We start from the raw sequence: 26,465 nt of genomic DNA, 5'->3' as shown, positions 1-26,465 counted from the left end.
ATGTGAAGGCAGACTGAACCTTTGTGTAGACAGAGGTCCTTCTTTTCAGTGTATCTCGGTAGGAAACAAGCAGATGGATTTGGAAACCCCACCACTGTCAAAGAAGAGTGCATTTCCTTCCTAATCTGAGATGACTTTCTTGTTTAACCTTCTAGCTCTTCCCCAGAATTTCCATTTTATCCCATGGATCTCCTTCAAATATCAGCCTGCCTTGCTGCCTTGTTTCAGCTTCATTACTTGGACTGTCCTTTTGCAAACCTTTTACAAGTTCAGAAAACAATTCTTAGAATTCAAATTGCTCTACGCACACCTAAGAAAGGAAGGAGCTACTTAGCCAAAATGTCCTGAGGACATCCTTATAGTTAACCACCCAAATGCTGCCTCAAAGTTTACTAATCCTCTACATGTAACAATTCTATTAACTCTATGAAGAAAGGCTCCCACTCCAACACAATTTCCCACTTGCGATCTAGGCCATGGATTCCTATTATACATTGCACACATGAAATAACAGAATGCAAGCCCATCTCACTTCTGTCTTCCAGAAATTTGATGAAATTTCTTATCTACCCATGGTACACATTCCTATTTTCAGAGCTGTCATGGGTTCATTTTTTTCTATTTTTCTTTAATTGTCATTTCAGTGGGTCCTAGGAAGGCAGGGAAAGAAAATGAATGCACTCAAGTCTATCATCTTAAACCAGAATTATTAATATATTTCTATTAACACAAACCAATGTTTTATTCCCATTTTTGACAATGTGAGAGGTTTCCGAGTATCTGGGAAGTCCCTGAAATTGTATGCCAAATTTGATATGTACATGTATATGTGCATTTTTCTTGGGAAAGCACTGTTTTCATAGCATTCTCAGTGGCCTGTAATCCAAAACAGATTAGGAAACCAAGAGGAAATGGAAAAGACAAATAACCAAGTGTTTTTGGTGCAAGTGAAATTTATATAATGTGGGAGGTAACGGGTTAGAAGCAAAATTAATGTTCTGTGTAAAAATATTTTAATCTAGATTCAAATGCATAAAGCCAAATATGTTTTTCTCAAATAAATTTTAATCAGAATTAATTTGTCTTGAGATACCTCTCTCCTAATTCCCTCCAAAGTCAGAAATTTAATCTAGGTTATTTCCAGGTAAACCCAGTCACTTCTGGGTAAAAGTAAGCATTTCAAGCTACAACTTGTCAATTCAAAATATCACACCATAATCATCCTTCTTGCCAGGGTTCTGTCCAGCATGGCTCAAGCATTTGGGAACATGGTGCCTGCTCTGGCCTCCATCACACTTACCTCCTTCCACCTGATCTTTGGGTACTGGTCTCTCTTCTCACCAAATCCTTCACTAATGTCTGGTCCTCATGTTAGCCTCTAAGCATCAAGTCCAGAGGGGTTATCTGTACTCTTTTCATCTCAATCACAAATTTCAGGTTCACGGGTTCACTGGCTCACTCATACTCCATCTCTTAGTCCACAGCTCTCTTGGCTACTTCAAAACTACGTTGAAGACCAGGAGTTTTGGATGCTGTTGTGAGCTACACTCTCACATCAGACTTAAACTTCCCACCCTGATGTTTTGTAATTTGCTGGTCCTGTACCATGATGATACAAAGAACTTCTCTACAGGGCTTTTACCCAGGAAACAGCCAGAACGGGAAGTACAGTTGTAATAGTCTTGCTCTTGGATTCATCTCAAGCCACCTGCAAGGCTCAGCCTTACTGCATCAAGGTAGGACACTGGACTTCCTTCCCTGAACCCATGGCAAGATATGCTCTATCACAGCTCCTCCAACCGATGACATCTTAACTTCGATGAAACATGAAATTTCCAATCTGTTGCTTCTAGTATAATTATTACATCGTGTGTCTTACATTGCTAGGGCTCCAATAAACTGTCTTAAACAACAGAAAGTTACTGCCAACAGTTCTGGAAAAACTGTAGTTTACAGTTCATAGAAAAAGCGAGAGAATTCCAGAAAAACATCCACTTCTGCTTTATTGACTACACCAAAGGCTTTGACTGTGTGGATCACAACAAACTGTGGAAAATTCTTCAAGAGGTGGGAATACCAGACCACCTCACCTACCTCCTGAGAAATCTGTATGCAGGTTAAGAAGCAACAGTTAGAACCAGACATGAAACAACAGACTGGTTCCAGATTGGGAAAGGAGTATGTCAAGGCTGTATATTGTCACCCGGCTTATTTAACTTATATGCAGAGTACATCATGTGAAATGCCGGGCTGGATAAAGCACAAGCTGGAATCAAGATTGCTGGGAGAAATATCAATAACCTCAGATACGCAGATGACACCACCCTTATGGCAGAAAGCAAAGAACTAAAGAGCCTCTTGATGAAAGTGAAAGAGGAGAGTGAAAAAGTTGGCTTAACACTCAACATGCAAAAAACGAAGATTATGGCATCCAGTCCCATCACTTCATGGCAAATAGATGGGGAAAAATGGAAACAGTGAGAGACTTTTTTTGGGCTCCAAAATCACTGCAGATGGTGATTGCAGCCATGAAATTAAAAGATGCTTGCTCCTTGGAAGAAAAGCTATGACCAACCTAGATAGCATATTAAAAAGCAGAGACATTACTTTGCTGACAAAGGTCTGTCTAGTCAAAGCTATGGTTTTTCCAGTGGTCATGTATGGATGTGAGAGTTGGACTGTGAAGAAAGCTGAGAGCTGAAGAATTGATGCTTTTGAACTGTGCTGTTGGAGAAGACTCTTGAGAGTCTCTTGGACTGCAAGATCAAACCAGTCAATCCTAACGGAAATCAGTCCTGAATATTCATTGGAAGGACTGATGCTGAAGCTGAAGTTGCAATACTTTGGCCACCTGATGCAAAGAACTGACTCATTGGGAAAGACCCTGATGCTGGGAAAGATTGAAGGCAGGAGGAGAAGGGGACGACAGAGGATGAGATGGCTGGATGGCATCACCGACTTGATGGACATGAGTTTGAGCAAGCTCAGAGAGTTGGTGATGGACAGGGAAGCCTGGCGTGCTACAGTTCATGGGGTCATGAAGAGTCAGATATGACTGAGCGACTTAACTGTACAGTTCTGGAAGCTAAAGTTCAAGATTAAGATATCAGTGAGGGGGGTTCCTTCTGAGGAATTAGGAAGAGATCTGTTTTAGCCTCTCTCTTTGGCTTATAGATGGCCATATGTCTATGTCCCTTCACATCACCTTCCTTCTATGAGCATCTCTGTATCCAAATTTCCCCTTTTATAAAGACACCAGGCTTATTGGGTTAGAGCCAATCCTAAAGATCTCATTTTAACTTGAATACTTCTATAAATATTCTATTTCCAGATAAGGTCATATTCTCAGGTACTAGGGGTTAAGACATATGAATTTTGGAGGGATATAATTTAAACCATAACACCGTGATTCCCTCAAAGATTTGCTTTTGATGCTCAAATGCCAACTCTTACAAATCAGAAGTCATTATGAATTTACATTTATTTATAAATCTCAATAGGATCTCTGATTGTCTCTTTATCCTTACATTCCTGCTATAACAATCCAAAGTTAAAGTCATTCAGTCACGTCCGACTCTTTGAGACTCCATGTACTATACAGTCCATGGAATTCTCCAGGCCAGAATACTGGAGTGGGTAGCCGTTCCCTCCTCCAGGGGATCTTTCCAACCCAGGGATCGAACCCAGGTTTCCCACATTGCAGGTGGATTCTTTACCAGCTGAGCCACCAGGGAAGCCCAAGAACACTGGAGTGGTTAGCCTATCCCTTCTCCAGGGGATCTTTCCAACCCAGGAATCAAATTGGGGTCTTCAGCATTGCAGGTGAATTCTTAACCAGCTGAGCTACCAGGGAAGCCCCACAACAATCCAAGTGCTCCCCAAACAATAAATTAATAACAGAATAAGCAGGACATAGGAAAACTTTAAGGGCTGGGAAGAAAAGAAATCTCTATTAATATTTCAAAATTTTCCCCAACTTCATTAAATCAGGCCGAGGTGCCAAATTCACTGCGTCAAACCCATAACAATCTGCTACTTCCAGGGACTGCTTTATGTGCTGCTCAATATTCTTGAGGAGTGGAAAGACACCCCAAGAATCTTGAAGACATAACCCAAAGCAGCTTACCCAAGCAAGAAATTTTTGTATCTTCAGTTTAATCTTTAAATGCCATTGGAATTTTATGTTGCCCTCCAGAATATTCTTCAACTCATACGTGGCAATCGTTTTTATGAGGAAGAAAAATGCAAAACTATTTTCCCTCAAAGTTTCAAGTGACAGCCAGGGAGATGTGCCCAGTTTATCCTACGATTCCATGTGCCCCTGGCTTAACGCCCCATGTTTGAAAAGCACAGCTCTCAGTGGAGGAAATAGGAAGCTCCACAGATAAAGGGGTTTTGTTTGCTTCCAGGGGAGAAGGAGCTTCATGCTGGTACTGCCAGGAAGCCAGTCCTTTTCCACCAAAGGACAGCATTTCCTGAAGAGCAGATACATGTTCCTCCCCAGCTGGGGGAAGAGTCTGCGAGGTGAAGAGAAAAAGGCCAGCCACAAAATTAACAATGGAGCTGCTCTTGAGCAAGGATGAGTACATCACAGGGAAAGAATGGGACCAACCAGGGGACAGAAGGGCCAGGGGCAAATGGGGTAAGAGTTCAGGGAGGAGAAGAAAAAGCAAAGCCCAGCACAAAGCAAAGAAGTCAGCAGAGTGTGCACAGCATACGCAAGAAGGCAGAAAGGGCACGGGAAGAAGGGTTGAGTAGATTAGACTCTGTGGCAAAGGTCAGCAAAGTCTGAAATGGTGGTGGGACAGCAGAGCTGAGCCAAGCAAAAACATCCTCAGCCTGAGCTTCAGAGAGTACCCAGAACTGCTACGAAGAAACAACTTCCTTGGGATTTCCCTAGAAGTCCAGTGGTTAGGACTCTAAGCTTTCACTGCCTGCCAAGGGCATGGGTTCAATATCTGGTTGGGGAACTAAGATCCCACAAGTTGCAGGGTGGGGTGAGGGACAATTTCCTCTACTGTGTGTCCAGTGGTGCTATTCTGTCTTCTTTCCATCAGCTCGTTGTCTTGTGACATCTACTTGAGTGAAGATTCTGGGCACTGACGACGCTGAAGTTGCCAGGTGGTTTCCAAAATTAAATTCTATGAATCAGTGCTGAGTGTAAGTCTGAAAATTACTCAACCAACCCTTGAATTAATGTTAAGTCCGTGACAAGCACTGTCCTTCACATTCTGTAAGCTAAGAAATGATTCCTTGTTGGTTTTCATTTACATCTCTTGGATTATTCAGCAAGCGCTTTGAGTTCCTTGAGTTCCAAGCTGGGTTCCTTTATACTCTTGCCCTAAAAAGTCCCGTTCCACTGATTTCATCTTTCCCTGCTTTGCTCGTGTACAGGTGTGATAGAAAAGACATCTGTGACTGTCAAATCACTGTCGGCCTCCAAAGGTCCATGGCAGCTCCCCCGACTAAAATCAGTACATCAGGACAAAAAGTGAGACAGCCTCCACAGGCCATACTTAAGGAAATCCCTGGGATCATGGCCAGTTACATCAAAACCCAACAGTACCAAAACAAAAGCAAAGAAATAAAACTGAACCTCTTCTATTTATAACAGAGACAATTCTCTGTTCTCAGACTCAGGTGTGTAAGGAATGCAACTTTACTGCTCTCTAATAATCTGATGTACTTTGAAATTCTCCATTTGGTAATTGTACGCAATTCAAAGTCTCTGCCCAACCCCATCTTCCTAGGGTAATATCCAAATTCCATGGCCTTCCTTACTGCATGCCAAGGTGCCAGAGGCAGAGAGGCGCCTGGTCCTGCAACTTATCCCCCACTCCCATCTGCCTACAGAGGGTGGGATCACTGGTCCTCTCTGGGTACCATGGAGACCTTCTCTCCTAACCACAGGGCTTTCTCTGCCACTATCTAAGCCAACCTCCAAGCCTTCCATCCCTTTAGGAGCACTTTCCCCTGTGCTGAGCAAGGGCCCTGGGAAGTGCTGGGGGACTTCTCTGCCTCCCTAAGACTTGAAGCCATTCTACTTGAATCCTCCAGGGCCATATTGGTGATGGGAACTGGAATCATACCTCCTCTCCAGACTTTGCCTAAACACAGGGGCATGGATTTCCACTGCACTCTGTCTGGTTCCCCAGGCTTGTGAGCATCTGGTACTCACTGTCCTTTAGGACTCATCCTAGACACAGGGGACAGCCTGCCTCCTCAAGGGCCATAAACATCGTCCTCTACTCCTTCCTCTCCCCCATCCCCACCCCTCACCAAGGGCATAATGACCCCACTAGGAGGGGGAATGTCTGAGGAGCACTTCTCTTACTCATCAGGCATCCTTCGAAATCTGTTGTCTATGTGCTGAGTTCTTTGGTGCCCCCAAGAGGACCAGGCTTTGGAAAAGCAAGAGTCAGGCACTGATTTCTAAATTCCACTATGTCACCTGTCCCCTGAGGCAATGAATGTGAAATGCCCTAGCCGCCTAGGCAGAGGGATGTGCCATGACTAAGAGGAACCAGAGGAACAAAAACCTCAGTGAATAACTTGAAATGGTATCCTGCCACCTTCCCCATTGTCCTTCAGCTGTCCACATGGCTAGGGCTCTGTCTGCTTCCCTTTCATGCTTTGTCCCTTTTGAACTTCTCCCATTCAAAGTCCCTAGTGAAAGCATCAAAATAATTAGGTGTTGTAATTGCTGTTTGCACAGGGACTATAGGAGAGGGCAAACAGGGCTTTTGGCTAGTCATGCAGGGGTGAAACAGCAGGAACAGTTCAAGGAACAGCAAGCAACAGAACATGGTTAAGAAGTAGGGGGCAAGTATCTCCTTTATGCTTTAAAAAAAGACTGTATTTGTACATGGACATACACACGTGAGTGAAGCTACAGAAAAAGCTCTTGGGAGGGCAGTGGAATTGGGAAGGGAACTTCCATGCCTTTTCTCTGTATGCTTTATTTTCTTTACATTATTTCCAAAGAGAAAGAATCTGTATTCTGTAGAAAAATGAAAAGCAGGATGCATGTGGAAGATGAGTGGCAGATAAATATGGATAGACAGGCAGGAAAGATGAAAAGAAATGCCTTCACAAGGAGTTTGATCATTATTGTAAAGCTGGTAAAATACAGACAGAATTTGAAGGCCCTGATTAGTATCTTTTGATTATTAAATCAACACACACTTACTGTAGGGAATTTGGAAAATACAAAAAATATGAAAATAATTAGTAATCTCATTCCCAAGAAATAGCCAATGTTGATGACATTTTAGTATTTTTTCTACCAATTTGAATACATGTACTAAAATATTTTTACTTTCATGGGGTCATTCTGTATAAATAATTATTTTGCTGTTGTGTGATTTTTATTTACATTGTTTACTGCTTACAGAAATATTATGCTCATCATTATTAAAATACTCAAACAGATACCTTGGAAAGTGAAATTTCCCAAAATCTCATCATCATAGTTAATAGTTTGGTGTAGATTTTCCCAGACTTTTCCAATGAAATAGATGTTTATTGAAACAGGAATACACTGCACAAATGTTCACCAACTTACTCTTTCCATTGCACAATCAATTTCCCCCAGTCATCTGATTTCTTCAGTTGATAGAGATCAACCTCAGTTTTTCTACCTGACATAGTATGTTTTATTACATGGGATGTATCTTATTTAACTAGTGCCCACTGATAGACATTAAAAACATTTCCAGGTTTAACTATTACAAAAATTGCTTTCAATTCAGTTCAGTTCAGTCGCTCAGTCGTGTCCGACTCTAAAATGCTTTAGTGAATATTTTTATATGTATGTATATGTGTACATATGGATAAATATATATATACATATAATTCCATGCAGTTATGAAAATATTTAGGAAATATTTTCTTAGGAAGATACAATTGCTAGAAATGAATTGTTAGGTCAAACAGGAATCACATTTAAAATGTTAAAGGATGTTGTCAAACTCCTCAAAAAATGCTACGGAAATAGAGAGTTCCAATAACAGAGGAGGAGAGTAGCTTTTAGCCAAATGTCAGCAATACTCGCTATTATTGATCTTTTAATATTTAATATGATTGGCAACACATATTATTATTTTACAAATGCTTTTCTCAGGCTGACACTTGATTTTGGTATTACTATAATTTTAATTTTGCTTTACAAAGAAAACTTTAATTGTATGCAGCCCAATTTATGCTTCTAAGATTGTAAAAATGTTCATCTGTTTTTAATTGTGTAACTTTTGTTTTCTATTTAAATACTGAATCTAGCTACAATTTCCTTCAGTTTAAGAAATGAAGCAAAGATGCAGGTTGCTTTCAGTAAAAATTTTAATGCAACAAGATACATACAGAGAAGTGTGCAACACATAAATGTACAGGTGGATGAATTTTCATAAGTAAACTCCCCCATGTACTACACCATGCAGTTCAAGAGATGGAACACAATCCACACCTCAGAAGTCCCTTCATTTATCCTTCCAGTCATTATCACCTCTGGGTAACCACTATCCTGGTTTATACACCCCAGATATTAGTTCTGCCTGTTTCTGTGTCTGGCTTCTGTTTCTCAGCATTATACTTGTGAGATTCATTGAGTTTCTGCATGTAGCTTAGATTACTTATTCTTATTTCTATATATATTGCTAGAGTATGAATATACTACTATTTATTTATCCTTTCTACAGTTTGATTTGCTTCTAGTTTGAAGCTATTGTGAATAATGTGAATGCTACGAACATTCTTACACATGTTTTTGGTAATCATATATATATATAAATATACATTTTTGTTGGGTACATAGCTAGGAATGAAATTTAGGGTAGGGTATAGAGTGTTCAGCCTTAGTATATACTACCAAACAGTTTTCCAAAGTAGTTGTATCAGTTTACACTCCTACCAATAATGTTCTTGTTGTTTGGTCACTAAGTTGTGTCTGACTCTCTGTGATCCCATGGACTGCAGCACGCTAGGCTTCCTGTCCTTTGCTATCTCCTGGAGCTTGCTCAAATTCATGTCCATTGAGTCAGTGATGCTATCTATCTCATTCTCTGCCATACTCTTCGCTGTTTGCCTTCAATCTTTCCCAGCATCAGAGTCTTTTCCGTGAGTTGGCTCATTGCATCAGGTGGCCAAAATATCTGAGCTTCAGCATTAGTCCTTCCAATGAATATTCAGGGTTGATTTCCTTTAGGATTAACTGCTTTGATCTCCTAGCTGTCCAAGGCTTTCTCAAGAGTCTTCTCCAGCACCACAGTTCGAAAGCATCAATTCTTCGGCACTCAGTCTTCTTTATGGTCCAACTCTCACATCTGTACATGACTACTGGAAAAACCATAGCTTTGATTATACAGACCTTGGTCAGCAAAGTGATGTCTTTGCTTTTTAATATACTGTCTAGGTTTGTCATAGTTTTCCTTCCAAGGAGCAAGCATCTTTTAATTTCATGGCTGCAGTCACCATCTGCAGTGATTTTGGAACCCAAGAAAATAAAGTCTGCCGCTGCTTCCACTTTTCCCCCTTCTATTTGCCATGAAGTGATGGGACAGGCTGCCACGACCTTAAGTTTTGGAATGTTGAGTTTTAAACCAGCTTTTCACTCTCCTCTTTCACCCTCATCAAGAGGCTCTTTAGTTCCTCTTCACTTTCTGCCATTAGAGTAGAGAAAGGAATAGCAAACCACTCCAGTATTCTTGCCACGAGAAACCCATAAACAGTATGAAAAGGCACCAACAATATATGAGATTCCAATTGTTCCACATTCTTTTCAACACTTGGAATTGCCTGACTTTTTAATTTTAGCCACTTTGGTGGATACCAAGATATACTTATTGTAGCTTTAATTTACATTTCCTTGAGAATTAGTGATGTTGGGTACTTTTTATTGACCATTTGAACATCTGCTGTGTAAAGTTTTTTGTCCATTTTTCTATTTTGTCTGGATTACTTGCCTTTCTCTTATTGATTTGTAGTTCTTTACAATATCTTCTACTCTGTTGGAGAAGGCAATGGCAATCCACTCCAGTACTCTTGCCTGGAAAATCCCATGGCCGGAGGAGCCTGGTAGGCTGCAATCTATGGAGTCGCTGAGAGTCGGACACGACTGAGCGACTTCACTTTCACTTTTTACTTTCATGCTTTGGAGAAGGAAATGGCAACCCACTCCAGTGTTCTTGCCCGGAAAATCCCAGGGACGGGGGAGCCTGGTGGGCAGCTATATATGGGGTGGCACAGAGTCAGACACGACTGTAGCAACTTAGCAGCAGCAGCAGCAGCACCAGCTACTTCTGTGGCTTGTTCTGTCATTCTCTTAATGATGTCTTTTGATGATGAGTTCTTAATTTCAATCTAATCTAGTTTCTCAATATTTTCCTTTATAGTTAGTGCTGTGGTGTCTTACTCAGGAGATGTTTGCCTATTCTAAGGTTGCAGACATTCTTTTACATTTTCTTCTAAGAGCTTTATTATCTTACTACCATATTTAGATCTACAATGCATCTGGAATTGAATTCTATGAATGGTTTGAAGAAGGGGATCGAGATTCATTTTTCCTATGTGGCTATTAATTTTGAACCAGCACCAATTTATTGAAAACATATCCTTTCTCTACTACATTTGGGCATCACCTTTGTTGTAAATCAGTGAGCACATGAGAATTTCTTCCTAAACCCTCTCCCATGTTCCATTGTGCCATTTGTCTACTCTGGTATATACATCACAGTCTTAATTACTATAGCTGTATAATTATCTATATATCTGACAGTTCTCTCAATTTTGCTCTTTTCCTTCATGTTTGTTTTGGCCCCTTTCCTTTCCACACAAATTTTATAATCAGTTTCCCAATGCCCATTTTAAAAGCCTACTGGAATTTTGAATGGTGCATGTAATTTACAGAATGATTTGAAGGAAACTGACATCTTTACAACATTGAGTCATCCATTCTATGAACATGGTATATCTCTACATTTCTTTAAGTCTCATTTAATTTCTCTCAATATGTCTTCTTGTATTCAGTGTAGAGATCTTATGCATCATTATTATGTTTATTCCTATAAATGTGATGTGTGTGGGGGGATAAGCGGCATCATTTTTTTAATTTTCATTTTCTATTTTTGTTACTAAAACATAGAGTACAATTGATTTTTATATATTGACCTCATATTCAGCAGCCTTGATAAATTTACTTATAAATTCTAAGAGTTTATCTTTGGTTTTTCTAAATACACAGTCATGTTACTCCTAATAATCAGAGTTTTATTTCTTACTTTCCAATGCCTCTTATTTGTTTCTCCACCCATGCTGCAATAGCTAGGACTTCTAATACAAAATTAAATAAAAGTGGTGATAGCAGATATCCCAGGGAGAAAACTTTCAACATTTCACTCTGGGATACTCCAACTTCAGAAACCGGGAAGAGAGGATCTATAACAAAGAAGACAGAGGAGCATCCAGTGGAGTGAAATTCTCATGTGTAATCTAAGCCTGTTTCTGAATTCTCCACTCTGTTCTCCTGATCTTTTTGTCTGTTCCTGTGTCCGTTTTCATTCTTTTAATTCCAAATAACAGACAACCCAACTCAAATTTATATCAGCAATGAAAGAAAAACCAAGTGTGACTCCAATAATGTCTGCTATGCTCTCCCCCATGGGGGCTTCATCCTTGGCTTCATGTAATAATGCCAGAGTTGGAGTCCCATGAGCAGGAAAAGAGTGAATTCTGCTGGGCACAGAGTCCACAGATGTCCACCACGATTACAATTCCTCTGCCAACACCAACGGGGTTTACTTACTTTACCTATGGATACACTTTTAATAACTAGTAAAGCTTTTAAGTTCACATCACTATGGTTCTTTTAAAAAAAAATTTCCAGCTATTCACTCATATTTATTCTGAAAGAATCTATACTTCTAATCTGTCTCCTTCCAATCTTGTCATAGGGGTCTGCTTCCCCAAAGCACCTTAAGTTTTTCTTGCCTACAAGCATGCTTCATCCTCATCCCTCCCTTGGAATACCTTCTCCTTTTCTCTCTTCCTATTGATAAGCTGACCCTCCATCAATACACAGATCACATCTCCCCCACTCCATGATATCTTTCTCAATTACCACATCTGGAATTGTTATCTCTGTCTTCCCATGTACTTAATAGCATAAAAAACATTTTTTTAATGATCCAGATTTGTCAAGTATCTTTTCCTATTTGTCAGTCTCCCAACTAGACTATAAATTCATCCAGGAGGAAATCCTTATTTTCATATTTCTATATAAGCTTCTCAGCAATCTGCCCAACCCTAAACACATAGTTTCTATACTGAATATTTTTAAACCATGGGCTGGTTAAGCTATCACCCCTATGTTTTCTCCTCTTCCTTTCAAAAGAATGAAGAGCAGTAGAAGAAAGTAATAATTAATGCGTGTGGTTTATGATGTGGATTCTGCTCTGCAGGTGAGCCTCATCATTTGGGAATGGTTGTAGGTACTTATTACATAGCACCCTGGATGCTGAAGTTTTGGTTTTAGATACCGTGCAAGGTGCTGGAGTATAGTGATGAATAATATAGACATAGTGCCTGTCCTCATAAAGCTCAAAAATTTCTTTTCCAGTGCTGTAATTTATTATTACATTATTTTCATAATAGTTTTAATTAAAATAAATTCTTACTTTTAACCTAATCAATGCCAAAGAATGCTCAAACTACCGCACAATTGCACTCATCTCACACGCTAGTAAAGTAATGCTCAAAATTCTCCAAGCCAGGCGTCAGCAATACTGTGAACTTCCAGATGTTCAAGCTGGTTTTAGAAAAGGCAGAGGAACCAGAGATCAAATTGCCAACATCTGCTGGATCATGGAAAAAGCAAGAGTTCCAGAAAAATATATATTTCTGCTTTATTGATTATGCCAAAGCCTTTGACTGTGTGGATCACAATAAACTGTGGAAAATTCTGAAAGAGATGGGAATACCAGACCACCTCACTTGCCTCTTGAGAAACCTATATGCAGGTCAGGAAGCAACAGTTAGAACTGGACATGGAACAACAGACTGGTTCCAAATAGGAAAAGGAGTACGTCAAGGCTGTATATTGATTGTCACCCTACTTATTTAACTTATATGCAGAGTACATCATGAGAAACCCTGGGCTGGAAGAAGCACAAGCTGGAATCAAGATTGCCGGGAGAAATATCAACAACCTCAGATATGCAGATGACACCACCTTTATGGCAGAAAGTGAAGAGGAACTTAAAAAGCCTCTTGATGAAAGGGAAAGTGGGGAGTGAAAAAGTTGGCTTAAAGCTCAACATTCAGAAAACGAAGGTCATGGCATCTGGTCCCATCACTTCATGGGAAATAGATGGGGAAACAGTGGAAACAGTGTCAGACTTAATTTTGGGGGGCTCCAAAATCAGTGCAGATGGTGACTGCAGCCATGAAATTAAAAGATGCTTACTCCTTGGAAGGAAAGTTATGACCAACCTAGATAGCATATTGAAAAGCAGAGACATTACATTGCCAACTAAGGTCCGTGTAGTCAAGGCTATGGTTTTTCCAGTGGTCATGTATGGATGTGAGAGTTGGACTGTGAAGAAAGCTGAGCGCCGAAGAATTGATGCTTTTGAACTGTGGTGTTGGAGAAGACTCTTGAGAGTCCCTTGGACTGCAAGGACATCCAACCAGTCCATTCTGAAGATAGCCCTGGGATTTCTTTGGAAGGAATGATGCTAAAGCTGAAACTCCAGTAATTCGGCCACCTCATGTGAAGACTTGACTCATTGGAAAAGACTCTGATGATGGGAGGGATTGGGGGCAGGAGGAGAAGGGGACGACAGAGGATGAGATGGCTGGATGGCATTACTGACTCGATGGACGTGAGGTTGAGTGAACTCCAGGAGTTGGTGATGGACAGGGAGGCCTGGCATGCTGCAATTCATGGGGTCGCAAAGAGTTGGACACGACTGAGCAACTGAACTGAACTGAACTGAATCGATTTTGTTAATCTTTTCTTAAATTTAACACTCTTTGCATCTTATTTAAGAAGTCATTCCCATGCAGAGATTATGAAGGCATTCTCTTATTTATCAAAATGTTTACAGTTTTTCCTTTCATGTTTAATTTTTTAAATCTCCTTGAAATTTATTTTTACATACTGTATACAGTGATAGTCAGATTGTGTTTTTCCATATGCATATCCATGGGTCGAATACCATTTATCAGAAAACTCAACACTAACCTGTAATGTGTACTTTGCAATACATAAAAAGTCCATAAATGCACAGTTTTGTTTCTGGGCACCCTATTTTGTGCTAATTGATAAGCTATCTTTGAATCAATTCCACTCTTTCAATATTACTATAGCTTTATAATAAGACTTGATATCCATAGAGCAAGTCTTCTGACCTAGTTCTTCTTCAAAACATTTTATGATTGCAGATATTTCTATTGCTCCTTATAGTTCTGTCATCCTTTTCTTTATATATTGTGCTATGCTATGAGCATATATTTGATATTTCAAACTGATATTTTTCCTGGTAAAATAACTTTTTATCCCCAGTGATGTTTTTAACCATAATATCTGATTCACCTGATGCTGTGCTTATCGTTTGACAGTATACATTTACCTTCTTTCCCTTTCATGCTTTGTGTAGTTTTAAGCTATAGATAAGTCTTTCTCAACTAGCTGGGATATCATACACTCTGTATCTATTCTTTCCCTGGTTATTCTAGAAAATGCAACATACATTGTTCACTTATCAGTCTAAGAATAATTATTAATCTTTACTCTCCTTAAAGGAAATACCAAGGCCTTAGAATGCTTTCTTAACTTATATGCCATCATTGTCTTATATTCAATTTTCCATATTTTAATGCATAAGATATTAAAATCCTATTTTATATTTCATTTTTCTTATGTTTACCTACATAGTTTACCTCTTTACTATCTCTCATCTTTTACCACTGGAATCACTTTCATTCTGCCTAAAGGAAAAAAATTAGTGAAGTTAATGGGAGGCAAACTCATAAAGTGGTAGCAAACTACATTTTCTTTACATAGAAATGTCTTCATACTGTCATCTTCTTGAAAGATAGTTTCTCTGTGCATAGAATCCTAGGTTATCAGCTACTTCATTACAGAAAACATTCCACTGCTTTCTCTCTTCCATTGTTGAGAAGTGTGCAAATCGCTCTTTAAAGGCAAATTGTCTTTTTCTCTGGATATTTTTAGAATTTTCTCTTTGCCTTTAGTGCTCTTCTTGTGAACTTTTGGCTTGACATATTTTATTAATTCTGGAAAAACATCAGTCATTATCTCCTCAAATAGTTGCTTCTGATCCATTCGCCATTTCCTTTTGGAACCTCAATTAAAAGTACATTAGAACTCCTCACTTTATCCTCCATGTCTCTTTTTAAATTTTACTGAAGTATAGTTGATCTATCCTCTAGATGTCTTTTAACATCTCTTCCATATTTTCTGTCTTGTTGTCTCCCTATGCAGCATTTTGGGTAATTTCTTATAATATAGCATCCAATTCACTATTTCTTTTTGCTTTGATCTAATATGTTGTCTAACAGTAATCCATTTGGTTTTTAGATTTCAGTTTTGTATTTCTATTTCTAGAAGTTCAATTTGGTCTTTTTCTAACCTGTTAAGTAACTTTTAATTGTTAGTCATTCTCTGAAGACATTTATAAGTTTGCTTTAATTATTATGGACATAATAAGCATAGTTATTTATTTGTCCCTGATAATTCAATACATAAAAAATTTAGGAGTCTTTTTGTTCACTCATCATGTTTTGTTTCTGACTGTTACTGCTCACTGGACCTGGAAAACCAGAAAGATTACTTCCTTTAGAGAAGATTTCATCTTCTGCCAGGGTAGGGGAGGGTAGGGGAAGGGAGCACTGGAAGTATCTTAAAGCTAATTCATGGTTTGAAGTTCTCTGAATCAAGGTGATACAAAACCATCCTCAAAATCTGTACAAAGCCCAGCCAGTGACTACAACCTACCTTTTCTTTTCTCTCTCACTCTTCTCAGTACCTGAGCACCTTCCCTGTTGCCACTTAGGATGGGGAGGCATGGTTTTACTTCTGGTTCACCTCTACCCTGAATAGTTCCAGCTTTGTTTGGAGACAGTCTCCTATGAGACTATCCACCTTGAGCAATCCCTGAACTTTGAGCGCTAAATTCCTTGTCTTCAAGGCTGCCAAAACCAAAGCCCATATTTATTAGGATCAACAAATCTTCTCAGGATAAAAGCTACTTAAGTGTTCTAGTGATTTGTACATCTCTCTCTGTGATTTCACTGGATCATAGATTTTGGCCTGACAGCTCTCTTTTCTCTTCTCATCTCTTTAGAGTTTTTGTCTTAATTTTAAATTTTAAAAAATATCTCCAACATTTTAATATTTTTCAAAGGGAACTGCAGTCCAAATAACCTTACCTATCATTATCAGAAACAAATGTCTACCATTTCCTATCTTCATGATCACTGAATTCGTTTTCCTTAACAGCTACAGTATTTGCATGAGGTTCCTCTTGGCAGGCGGAGAAGGCAATGGCACCCTACTCCAGTACTCTTGCCTGGAAAATCCCATGGATGGAGGAGCCTGGTAGGCTGCAGTCCATGGGATTGCAAAGAGTCAGACGTGACTGAGCGACTTCACTTTTACTTTTCACTTTCATGCATTGAAGGAAATGACAACCCACTCCAGTATTCTTGCCTGGAGAATCCCAGGGACGGGGGAGCCTGGTGGGCTGCCGTCTATGGGGTCGCACAGAGTCAGACACGACTGAAGCAACTTAGCAGCAGCAGCAGCCTCTTGGCAGGAGAGGGGAGGATGACCAGGATACCCTTTCAAATTACCTGTTTTCACAACCCAAAGGCTCTCTTCCTCCTTGCTACCATAGAGACAGAATACTTCCTACAGATATGGCTACTTTCCTATGTGATTCTTTAACAGTCATTCTTCTTTTTCGTCTTTGAATCAAACTATGTCAGGAGACTGCTTCTACCAGCTATACATCCAGTTTCCACAAAAATTACTGCAAGCAAGGGATATAGCTTTTACACATTATGGTACACTTTTCACCTTATAGAATGTGATGTTTATGGTACTTATTAAGATCTGATCTTTGTTGTTGCTCTCTCTCTTGTCTCTGTACCGCCTTCATTCACTTCTTCCCACCTGGCTTCCCCCTGATCTCATCTATTTGGGACAGTCTTTACACACATTTTGAAGTCTATAGATTAAATTTCTCTCCTAGTTGAGCTGGAAATGGAGTTTGCAAGATTTTCATTATTACTTTTTCACCTTTCTTGTTGTTTTTGAACGTTTTCAAGGGAGAGAGGGGAAAATTGCTAACTACTGAAATAATGTTTATCCTCAAAGGTCGGAATCATCTTGATTCCTGTATCTCATATGCAGTACGAAAAATACATCATTAAGTCCTGTCAACTCAATCTTTGAGATATATTAATAACTTGTCCACTTTGACCTCCTCCATCTCTACCCTAGTCCGAGTCACCATTGTATTTTATCTGGTTTATTGCATAGCCTCCTAACTAGCTGTCCTACAGATACCTTAGGTGCTTTACAGTTGATTCTCTGTAAGGTATTTACATTTCTCAATTTTTTAATTGAAGTAGAGTTGATTCACAATGTTGCATTAGTTTTAGGTATCCATCAAAGTGATTCGGTTATACTGAGAATACATATATGCCCTATTTCAGATTCTTTTTTCATTTAGGTTATTATACAATACTGAATTGAGTTGCCTGTGTGTGCTTACCTATTTTCTATGCAGCAGCTTGCATCTGCTAATCTTAAGCTCCTAATTCATCCCTCCCCTCACTCTGTTTCCCTTTGGTAATCCTAAATTTATTTTCTATGTTTATGAGTCTGTTTATGTTTTATAAATAAATTCATGCATATTATTTTTAAACTCCATATATTATATAAGAAATATCATATGGTATTCATCTTTCTCTGTCTGACTTCATTCATTTAGTATGATAATCTCTAGGTCCATCCATGTTGCTACAAATGGCATTATTTCATTCTTTTTTATGACTAATATTCCATTGTATATCTATATACCAAATCTTCTTTATCCATTCATCTGCAAGACATTTAGATTGCTTCCATGTCTTGACCACTATAAATAGCAACATTTACATTTTTTTAAGACATAAGCCAAACCATGCCACCTATCCTCAAAATCTTCCAATGGCTTCCTATCTCACTAGAATAAAATTCAAAGTATTTAACACAGCTGTGAGGCCCTAATCCCCTCTCTCCCTTCTCTCCTCTCCCATTATTGTTGCATTCCAGCCACAATATCCTCCTTGCTGCTCTCCAAACAGGTCAAGCATATGCCCACCTCAGGACCTTTGCACTTGCTAAATTGCTACAACCTTAGTTCCCTCATGGTTCACTCCTCCCTTCTTTCACATCTCTGCTCAAATATAACTTTGTCAGGAGGTCTTCCTTGAACAACTGCTCTCACACATCACTACCCCACACATCCACTCCACGTCTCCTTACCTAGTTTATTTCTCTTCTTGGCACTTATCACCACTATATTTTTCTTATATTTACTTGCTTTTTTGTTTGGAGTTGTTTTCTACAACCAAAATATAAACTCTATGAGAACAGGGCCTCTGTCTGTTTTTGTTCACTGATGTATCACAAGCATGTAAACGGTACCTGGAGCCATAGTAAGCACCCAATAAATGCCACTGAATGAATGCTATGGCTACAAAGGAACCCAATTGCAAGAAGTACAGTGAAAGCAGAAATTGTGCAGCTCCTCCATCTTTGCTGTCACACCGTCTCTCACTACTTGCCGTCCAGCTTCTCTGCTCATCAGGCACCTCCAACATCCTTGTAGCTGAGTCTACAAGTCTTTCCCACCTGAGGTTCCTCGGCTCAGTGTCTAAATCCCATATCTGACTGGTCTGCCTTAGTCCAAGAACCCACCCAGAATCCAATTAACCACTGTGGAGGAACAGATGGGGGGTGGGGGGTAGACATGTCTATTCACATACCAAGTAGAGTCACCTTCTCCAAACTCTTTAAAAATGGGGAAAACGCTGGCAGTCTTTAACTCAGATGCAGAACAAGCCTCCACGAACACATCCCTGACCATGGCAGAGAGAATGTACATGAACTCTATCGATACAAGGGTGCCTCTAACAAGTGTCTTCAGAGTCCTGTGAGTAATATAAGTGAGTGAAGAGGGCAAGGTGGTAAAGATGGCAAACTCAGGAGTCTCTGCTACATCCAAAGAAGTGCAGCTACTAGAACTAACTCCTGCCAAGGAGGAATGTGGTCTGGAGTTGCCAGATCTTCTGATGGTTCAAGAGAAGCCAAGAAATTTGGAAATTTGGAAATTGTAATGTGAAATCTCCCACTTTAAAAATGATGACAAGTAATCCAATTTTTTTAAAACAAAACACCGTGCAGACCAAATCAAACACATCTGCTGATCAAATTTGGCTCAGGGCTACTTGTGAGCAATTCTGTTTTACACAGTCAGCTCAAAAATAGGACACAGGTAATTTATCACACTCAAGAGCAATGTTTCCCAAGGGGTTCAGTGTGAAGATTTCATTAGCTGGAGTAACCAGAACTCTCGGTCCCCTTTTACAGCACCTGCCCTATCTTCTCTGCCAGTCCTGATGCAAATGCCCACCAACTTTTACCCATGAGAGACATGGCTTAGTGGAAAGAATTACAGCCTTGGAATCAAATAAATCGGGTTAAAACCCAGTGCTACCTCCTAGCTTTCCTTAACTTCTCTAAAATTCAGTTTCCTCATCTGCAACCTGAGAATACTAATTCCTACCTAGAAGCATTCTAAGGAATGAAATTAATATAAGCAAAGTGCCTGGTACATAGTAGAGGCACAGAATAGGTAACTTTTATTAATAGAGTAGCAGGCAGTCTTCCCATAGAAAGGCATGATAGCTGAAAATCTACAATTGTGATACAGGATGTTCACAAGCTCATACCACCTTAATCTTCTGTGGGATAAGTAGAGGGGAAAGATGCATTTAATAAATAAAATGCGGATAAGAAATACAGTCATGCAAGGGCCCAGGTCTTCACACTAATGGAAATACTGGTGAACCTAGTCCAGAATGAATACAGTTGTAGAAACCAGCACTCATGAAAATTCATAGACATCAATTATCTGATTATTCAAGAACTCTCTCAACTTTTGAAGCCAGGTTTTGTATGCATATTACAACACAACACTGAGTCAAGTAGATGCATGCCAATTCTCCAGTGGCCTAAAAAATTTAATCCTGTAGCTCAAGGAGACATAACCAGGAGGGAAAAAAACCCCTGCTGGCCAGGTGTAAAGGGCAGTGCTGACTCCATCTGGTGTGGGCTGCCAGGGGGCTGGAGCAGGACTGTCCGACATCCACCATCAAATGCAGGGGAGCGACTGCTACGGCAGAGAACCCAAAGCCATCAGGAGGAATGCCTCTCTCGCCCACCTTGCCCTGCGCTTTCCAGGAAGGAGCCAGGTGCAAGCTGGAGGGCCACACAACGCACACCTAAGGGTCATGAAACAGGAAAGGGGTCATCCTAAAATGAAACATGCAAATGAAGCTCAATGCAAGAACTGAGAGCACCCTGGACTGCAGAAATCAGAAACACCTTTCTCCTGGCAGGGAACTCTAAATAGGTTTCGCCCTCCATGAGGTTTAAAAAGAGTTTTGTCTCTGATTGGCTGTGCTTCCCCACCAAGGAAACCTGACCTCCCCCATCCCAGATCTGCCTGGGCCTATTCCTATTCCTCAGGCCCTCATGGCTGTTATAATCACGCACGTCCATTATCAGCTTTCCTCCAGGGGGTACCAAGCACCGGAAAATCACTTATCTCCTTCACTGTCAAGCCTCCACAGATAGGCAGGCCATCAGTAATTATTTAAGCTATTTTCTAGATTTAAAAGGTGGGGGTGCAGAGTAGTCTAACATGGGTGGAGTATAGATCAAGATAGACAGGAATTGGCAATCGTTGAAGCTGGGCATTGGGCAAATAGAAGCTCATTATACTCTTTTTTTTCCATTTTGGGGTATGTTTCAAATTTTCCATAATATAAAAGTTTTGAAACAAACGTTTCAGGAGAACACAGCTACAACCTGAAAACAATATCAGGTGCTCAACCCTCTCCATTCTGTGTCTGGACACAGAAGAATCTGGAAAGTGCTCAGATCGACAGCCTCCAGGGTTCCTGCACTCCCAGGACAGAGATAGTATCTTCGAGGCATTACACTCAGTGTCCTCAACAAACCACCTTTGAAAAATTCCCTAGAACTTTTCAGAATTATTCTGGCAAGACCCAGCTTCCCTTCTTGACCTATAAACCCTTGTGCCTCCACAAATTACCCTGACAACCTCAACCCACTCCAAGGGCCTCTACTTCCTGTTCCAAACTACCGTGTTGAGCAATCCAGTTATTGAAATAGCTCCTGGGTGGCAGACGAGCGTCTGTTAAGCTGGTTCTCCCTCCTGCGAGTCAGAAGCAAGGGTGCTGTTATCACTTTCAAGGAGCCAAGGAACACTTTATATTTTCTTCTTCCTCTTCCTTCTAACTTCAATTTGCTCCTAATAAGAAGTTGTTTTCATCATCTAAAGTGCAGTTTTTCAACCCAACCCTATGAACATCTCAGCATTTCCTGTTTGGGGGGGGGGCCAGCCTGTGCATTGTGGGGTGTTCAGCAGCTTCCCTGGTCTCTGCCCACTGGATGCCCATCGCATATACACTGTCCCCAGCTGCCACAACCAAAAATGTCTCAAGACATTGCCAAGAGTTCTTAGGGGGCAAAATCGCTCCTTGTTGAAAACCACTGGTCTAAAAGAGTGAAAAACCAAGATCAATAGGGTCCTGGCAAAAAAAAAAAAAAATTGAGATATACAGTTTATTTCCACATACACTATTAGATAACATATTTCAATGTATATATTTCTAAATAAGAATACTGACGAAATATCACATCCCAAGTCAGAAACACATAAAGGAACAAGAGAAAAATGAACTCCTAACACTTGTAACTATTTCTTCTGTCTTGTGGCTTCCTGTGTAAATCTTATTTGTTTCCTCCAGATTATTCTGTTTTCAAGCCAATGCAGACATCATTTCACAGCAAGTCCTCTCTAAAGTGCCACACCATCTCTGTTGGGAGGGGAAACTCCTAATGAGGTGAGGTGTGCTGGCCTTCCAGCACATAGTCGACAGGTGTCACTGGAGAACAGAAGCCCCAAGAGAAGATTTCCCCAAGAAATTAGAAGAAAGCACCCAGAACACACCCTCCTGGTAGAGCTTCAAATATCAATAGATTGCCATCATGGCCAAGAAGCAAAACAAAAGGCTAAGCAAGCAGCATGCGAGGTGACAACACCCAAGGGGAAATACTGTTCTATTTCTTCATTACACAGAGGGAGTTTCCTGTGGTACACTCCCCTTCAGAAGAAAGAAAATCTGCTCTCTGCTCTCTGTTCTGCATAGGCCTTACACTAGTCTGTCTATTATTCAGCTTCGGAGGATTTACATACAAAGCTGAATCTCCCAGCTCCACTCCCAATGGCCCCCTGACCCCATGGAGATGTTAACATGCTCCTCCTCTCTGATGCTATGGACAGGCAGGTGCTGGGCACAGGGGATGCTGTCTTTTGGGCTCCATTCCTCCTGCAATCCCACTTAACTGCCTGTCTCAGCCTGGATCCCCTCAATCCTAGATTCTGGCCAAGGCCTCCTAACTGATCTCCCTGGTTGAGAGTTTCCCTTCTAACCCAGGTTTCACATGGACGATGATCTTTCAAGGGCACAAGCCAGAAGAGACCAGAATCCTTCGGCCGTTTCTCGCTCCCTATCACTGGATACAATCCCTTCTTCTTTGGAGCACATTTTCGAAGCACACCAAATAGATGGCCCAGGAGGTGTCCAAGCAGGAGCAGGATGAACATTGAGTGAAACAGGTGTGCACCCGTGGGGGATTCATCCACTGGATAGGTGGTGAAGGGAGGAAGGGAAGAGGGTGTTAGATGCAAGAACCGTAAAGTTTCCTTTTAATCCTGACTTGCCATGATGCTGGGAACTCCTAGATCTGCCATTCAGGTCCTGCCATCTGACCCCAAGCCTCCTGCAATGTGATACTAAATGATCATCCGTGAATGTTCCTGAAGTAGTCCAGCACATGGTACCCCACTTCCATAATATAACTTCTTTTCTGCTTGTCTTTTTTTTTTTTTTTTTTCAATTACAAAGGAATGGTTTTGGCGGTAACAGAATTAAAACAGTCCTGAAATATTTTAAGATGAAGTGTCTCAACGACTGCACTCTCATGGTGACAACTTCCAAGCATATGACGTGTGCCCTCCACTCCTTCTCCATAACACATACACACACACATACACACCCTACTCATTTGATACTTGATCTTATACTGTGCCTTAGGGAAGAGAAGATTTAATTCTTACATGCATTGACTCATCTCTCTAGCTCCCCAAGAGGTTAAGCCTGGTTAGTTCATCTGCTTCAATTGCAATTATCCCACCAATGAGGAAATGGGAGGCAGGGAACTCAGGTACTCGCTTCAAAATCACAGATTAGTTGGCAACATAGTTAAAACCAGAATAAGAACTCCTTTCCCAGTGTTCATTATTACACTGTAAGTGCTCTTCTCCACACAGTGCAGAGCACGATCAGGAAGCAAGTAGAAATATTACTTGGGAAAAAAATAACTTACAGAGGCAGGATAGCACAGGGTTAAGTACCTGGACTCTGAACTCAGGCTGCTGTCATTAGGATGTAGCTGTCATTTACGTGGGGCTTCCCTGGTGGCTCAGACAGTAAAGACTCCCCCTGCAATGCAGGAGAACAGGAGTTCAATTCCTGGGTCAGGAAGATCCTCTGGAGAAGGAAATGGCAACCCACTCTAGTATTCTTGCCTGGAGAATTCCATGGACAGAGGAGCCTGGCGGGCTACAGTCCATGGGGTTGCAAAATTTACTTAACTACGTGACCTGAGTCAATCAATTGGGCCTCAATTTCATTGTCTGAAACTGGGGTAATGATAGTACCTCCCTTACAGGGTTGTTGTGAGAATTAGATATGTTAATACCTATAAAGCACACAAAACAATGCCTGCTACCCATGCTAATAAAATCAGCATCATAGTTCTAATATAGCCCTCAAAATACAGTAAATATTATCCTTCTTAAAATTAAGTCTGGAAAGTCAAGATTAAATCTTGTTAAATTTGTTCCTTGTTCAAAAAGAAATCAGCATGGGGGAAAACTCACATGTTATTAGTCCACAAAAATTTAAGTGACACAGTGACTGAAATCATTTCTGCAAAGAGAAATGACCTCATAATGACCTCATAGATCAAATGCATTGTAATACCTACCGTGCCAAAGAATAAAAAACCTTAATAGCCTCTAGCAGTAATTATCTAAGTAAAGTGGGCTGCAAATCTGTTGGAGAATTGTTTTTGCCATGATAATATTTCGAGTAAATTGCTGCTTCTATACTAAAAGTACTGGTGTTGCAGAACTGGCATACTAATAGAAAGATTATTAAAGAAACACTATTAAAATGAATTAGGTATTATTAAAGATTCAACACTACAACAGTGCCTGATTACAAGAGATTTCAAGCTATATTGCTTAATGGGCAGATAAAAGTGCTAATTAAGCCCACTCTTGGAGGATGTCCCTAGGCAGGTCTACAAACCACAGGCAGCAAGAGGTCTAAGGACTAAATGAGAAACCAGTAACACCAGCCCAGCTGGATACAGTCCTACCAGGAAGATGGGAAGAGATCAGGAAGTGCCAAGGTTTTCTGCACAGAAGAGGTAACCTGGTAAAGCACACAACCATCCAACTTTTTTGAATCTCAGGATTTTTGTTTGTTTTTTTAACTGCTTTGTCAGCAACACTTCTAATTGCTCCTTTGCTTAAGTGAAGAGATCCAAATAATCCACCATAGATTGGCGACCCTTAATAAACAGTATAAGCAGGGAGAGGCAGAGAAAGCCTTGCCGTGATCACCAAAACCTTCTCAGGCAACCAGAAGACACTGAACAGCTCTCACGGCAGCACCTCGGCCAAAAGCATCTCTCACCGCAGACAGCCTAAAGCTCTCAGTGGTTCTTAAAAAGAGTTTCTAGACTAAAGGCATTAGCCATGCATTTCAGGATCTATTTTGCTTTCCCACCTTGTTAATTAACTAATCAGGGACGGCAAAGCGCCTCACAAATACAAAGTGTCAGGGAAATGCTAAGTAAATTCACCTACATGTTCTATCAACGCTCAATTAGGAAAGGCGGAAGAGCTAGAGCCTCAGCTGTCCCCAGAATGCTGCAAGCCAAGGGCCAGCTAACTTCACGTGAAGGCGGAGAGACCCGTGTGCCCTGCAGCAGCCTCCAGCCCAGAGCAGGGCTCTCGGCAGGACTTCTGGAAAGGAAACCTGGACCAGGGCCACCCGGGGCAAAGCCAAAGCTGCTGGAGAGGCGCATCCTCGCCGTTCAGCCTCCATCTCCCCGCATCGCTCAGATGTCAACAAACCCGGACCACAAAGTGAAACTTTCCGGGCCCCCACTAACGTGCTGGGTGTCTGCCCTCTGCCTGCGAGCGCGGCGCAGGGACAGGTGTGGGGCCGAGGCTCAGGAAGGGACCCCGCTCCCAGCCCCAGCGATTGTGTAATCGACCTGAGAAGGGAGTTCTCGGGACCAGCCCCACGCCGGGATGCGGCGGCGCGGCCCGGGGACCCGTCTGCAGGCGCGGCGCCGGGAGGTGTGAGGGGGATGGGGAAAACGGTCGTCCCGCCCCCCGGGACCGCCCCCGGGAGGCAAAGGGAGCCGCGGAGCTGACACAGCCCGGAGGGGGCGCCCGCGCGGCGGACCGCTGCCGAGCTTGGGGACGCGATGGCTCGGCAGTGCGGCCGGCCTTACCTGCGCGCCGGCCCGGCACGGCGGAAGGCGGTTCGGGATGCTGAGGCGGCGGACGGCGGTCTGCAGCGCCGGCAGCCACCCGGCCACGGCATGTAAGTAACCTCGGCGGCAGCGGCGGGCGCGGGACTGACAGTCCCAGGCCCCGCCTCCAGGCCCCGGGCCCCGCCCCCTCCGCGGCCGCGCAGCTGGCCCCGCCTTCTCCGCCCACCGCCGGGGTCAAGCTCGGTCCACCGGCCCGGGGGGCGGGGGCCTTCGCTTCCGATTGGTCCGGGAGGTAACCGCCCCGCCCACTCCCCCGCTCCATCCTTGGCCGCGAAGCGGCGCGTGCGCAGTGGCTACGATGGACAGCTTATAGCGCTGAGTGCTGGCGTAGTTGGTCCCCCATCTCTTGTGCTGGGCATCTTACTTTATCCGGCACGACTGGGAGCCTTGGGTAACCTGAAGAACCAGAAGTCAGACTCAGACTCCACGATGAATTGTCTTTATTCACCTG

At 41.6% G+C, this 26,465-nt stretch overlaps 1 protein-coding gene across 4 annotated transcripts in view; it reads right to left on the bottom strand.

Annotated features, from left to right (window-relative positions):
• The window catches only part of HIVEP3 (HIVEP zinc finger 3), a 561,080-nt gene extending 534,972 nt beyond the window's left edge, over positions 1–26,108 (bottom strand). For 2 of the 4 annotated variants that reach the window (XM_044945170.2, XM_006050943.4), the window contains exons 1-2: positions 25,730–25,807; positions 23,793–23,880 (exon numbers count right to left, since the gene is read on the bottom strand). The gene's annotated coding sequence lies outside the window, so the exon portion shown is untranslated. Of the gene's footprint in view, positions 1–23,792; positions 23,881–25,729; positions 25,808–25,972 lie in introns of those variants that run through there. The other 2 variants (XM_044945171.2, XM_006050940.4) reach the window with 2 other exon arrangements.
• Positions 26,109–26,465: the final 357 nt, after the last annotated feature.

This window comes from Bubalus bubalis, chromosome 6, assembly GCF_019923935.1.
Source record: "Bubalus bubalis isolate 160015118507 breed Murrah chromosome 6, NDDB_SH_1, whole genome shotgun sequence".
Lineage (NCBI taxonomy): Eukaryota > Metazoa > Chordata > Mammalia > Artiodactyla > Bovidae > Bubalus > Bubalus bubalis.
This window is presented reverse-complemented; position numbering and strand designations above follow the sequence as displayed.